Below are 3,205 nucleotides of genomic sequence, written 5' to 3' on the forward strand. Positions count from 1 at the left end.
GTTCTTCATCTAGTTCGTGGTCAATCAAGTTCAGAACTGATATCTCCTAGACATCAACTATTCTTTGAACCAACGCGATGCTCGTAGATTAATTCAAAGAGGGGCAAATGTAATACCCTAAAAATGGTCATCTAAACCATGGGACCCTAATCTCAACATCATCACCAAGGTCCTAACCAAAGGCAATTAAATTAATCTTGAGCACATTATTAATTATTTAATCATCAAATGTCACATGACAAATCAAATACTCAATATTAATTAAATATTTATTTAATTAATTGAATCATTCCAAGAATATCATTTTGATCAATTATCCTGTTTAATTTATTAAATATCCTTGCATATTTAATTAATTAATAAATTTGCCATTTAATCATAAAAAAGGAATTAATTTATTGCAAAAGAGGAATCAATATGCAAAGCAAGAGTTAAATTGAAAATAGAATAAAAGAATTGAATTGAGAGAAATCAAACTTGAGATATTATTTCTTCTTCTAAATTGAGAACTTGAAATCAGAAAAGCAATTCAAAGGAATTTAATCATTCTCTAAAATTAAAACTCAAAGCTTTTGAGAAAAGAAGTTCAGCTGCATTGAAAAGACTCTTTTCTTGAATAAATCAAAGAATTACCTATTTTTATCTCAAGTGCATAGAATTAATTAATTCTTATTTCTAATGCAAACTCAAACTTCTTTTTTGAATGCATTTCAATTAAACTATAATTGGAATCTATCTCGAGGTTAACTGAATCTGATTTCTCAATTATTTCAATTAATCCTAAATTATGCTTTTTTTATATCTCTCTTGTGATTCTTTGTAAATTCAGCCTTCAACTCTCATCAAAACACCCTGGAGATTTGTTATTATACACTTTTCGCTCTAGAGTCATTGAATATATTGTGCTTGCTTTTTGAGATTATTGCATCTTAGTTTAATTTCTTTTTGCATATTTAGTTTAATCCATATTGCTTGAATCCTTATTACTTGAATCATTCATCCATCTTGCATCCATTTAGCTTAATATCATGCTCATATAGATTAAATCCTTCATCTTGGTGTAGTCCAGTCACTGGTATTGCTTATACAAATCTGAGAGGAATCTTATACTCACATCTTTTAGAAGGCAATTAGTCGATTTGTTATGGTTTTCATATTCATGCTGATATCTGTCTAACCATACATGTAATGACTTAATTGAAGTGTTGTTTCTTACAGCTATCAGGCTTATTTCACTTTTTCACACACAATATCATTGGTAACAAGTGTTCTTGAGAATATTTTGCCATCTTTCAAGTAGGTCTCATTAGACACACCCTCCATAAAGTTGGAGAGTTTGCTCAAGTCAATTGATTCTCATTTTGAATCATTAGAGAAAGTGGTTGAGGCAAAGGTTCTAAAAACTTTTAATGATATGAGGATAAGGACAATTCTAAAAATGATTGAAGGAGATAAAAAAATTTTGGTCACCTGCATTAAAGGAATTCAAGATGCATTGGCCAAAGGAGGAAGAATCTACAAGTCATGCCTCTTATTTCCTAAGTTTACTATTGAGGTTGACAAGAAGATAAAGGAGTATGAAGGGCAGTTTGCCAACCTATCTCAATCTCATGACCCTGGGTCTATTTTTGTTAGTAGCAGAGAAAATTAGGTGATGTCTCTACTTGATAAAATCAAGAGTCTGAGTCAGGAGAAGGATAGGATTGTAGGAAGAGTGGGAAGGCTAAGGAATCTAATCACTCCCTGATTAGACACTTTACTTAGCAGTCTGCAGGATGCTCAGAATGCATTGAATAAAAATGCTCCTATAGATCTTAGGGCAGCAAAGATGCATGCATATCTATTCAATGCCCTCATATCTATTTTTGAGAATCTGAAGAAGGGAAGGGATGACCATCTACAATCATTGAAGAACATTTTTTCAGATATCTTCAAATGTTTGTGAATGTGTAAGGATTGTTTACATATGTAAATAGCATTTCTGATTTTCATAACCATACCTTTGTCATTGATGTCAAAGGGGGAGAATAGATGAGTGAAAAATGTTGATCTTAGGGGGAGATCTTTGATCTTTAATTCTTTGGATTCTAGTAGTTAGATTCTTGGTTGTAGTGTATTGTACTTTGGTTTTGGTTTGACACTTAGTCATTTTTCACTAAGTGTTGCCATCGATGCCAAAGGAGGAGATTGTTGGCAAGAGATACTAAATTGTTGATTAGATGTTATCATTGATGGCAACTTGAGTCAGATAGTCAATTCGTAGTTCATACTAGAAGATTGATTGAGGTTCAATAAGGTCTGGTGAGAGCAGGTTATCTGGTAGAGTGTACAACATCTAGTTGGATTTTTTTATGTTGTGTATTTATGTTATGGATCTTGAAGAAGCATTTTGGTCATGTGATATGCATTATTCCAGGTTTATGGCTTCCAATTTTGTGAATTGAGTAAGTTGGAAGATGCGGTAGACAATTTTCTGGTAGAAAAATGTTCATTATCAGTAACATGTGAAGATTCTATGCGTGGATCATGCAGAGTGATTTTGTGGTTGATTTTCATGTTTGAGGTAGTTAAGCTGACATATGGGAAGCGTATGGACATTTATTTTTGGTGTACTTAGTTTTTTTTGGATCAGATGAACCAACTTGGGTAACACGTTTCATGTTGCATGTTATGCAGTTTTTGGGTTGACATGAACTTGATCTAATTTGATGTTGCGAATATATAAGACTGATTGATTTGATCATTTGAGAGATCGATCATGATATGTGAAGTGTTTATGAGTGATTTTGCACAGTTGCACATGCACAACTATAAGATTGGTGCTCTGATATAATGCAGAATATCATAATAGAGTAGAGTAGTAGAGTAGAATGTGATCATATTTTTTGTGATTAACCAGAACTACACTCAGACATTTTTTTATGCTATTAAATAGTTTAAACTCTCTTGTATCTCTTATAATAATTTTGTAAGGCAATGAGCCTTTGAGGTTGTAGTCCTTATTGTAAAATTTGAGCAGTGAGCTCTAGGCAGTGTGGCTGAATGCATGTGCATTCCCCTATGTAATATTTTTATACATTTAAATGAGTATATTAATATTGTGGGTTTGAATCTCACTGTGGGTTCAATCTCACCGAGTTTCCACATAAAAAATATTGGTGTTATGATGTTTTTGATATTGGTTTTGTGGTTCTGCACTTTTTTG

The sequence above is a fragment of the Cryptomeria japonica genome, chromosome 11 (genome assembly GCF_030272615.1).
Source record: "Cryptomeria japonica chromosome 11, Sugi_1.0, whole genome shotgun sequence".
NCBI lineage: Eukaryota > Viridiplantae > Streptophyta > Pinopsida > Cupressales > Cupressaceae > Cryptomeria > Cryptomeria japonica.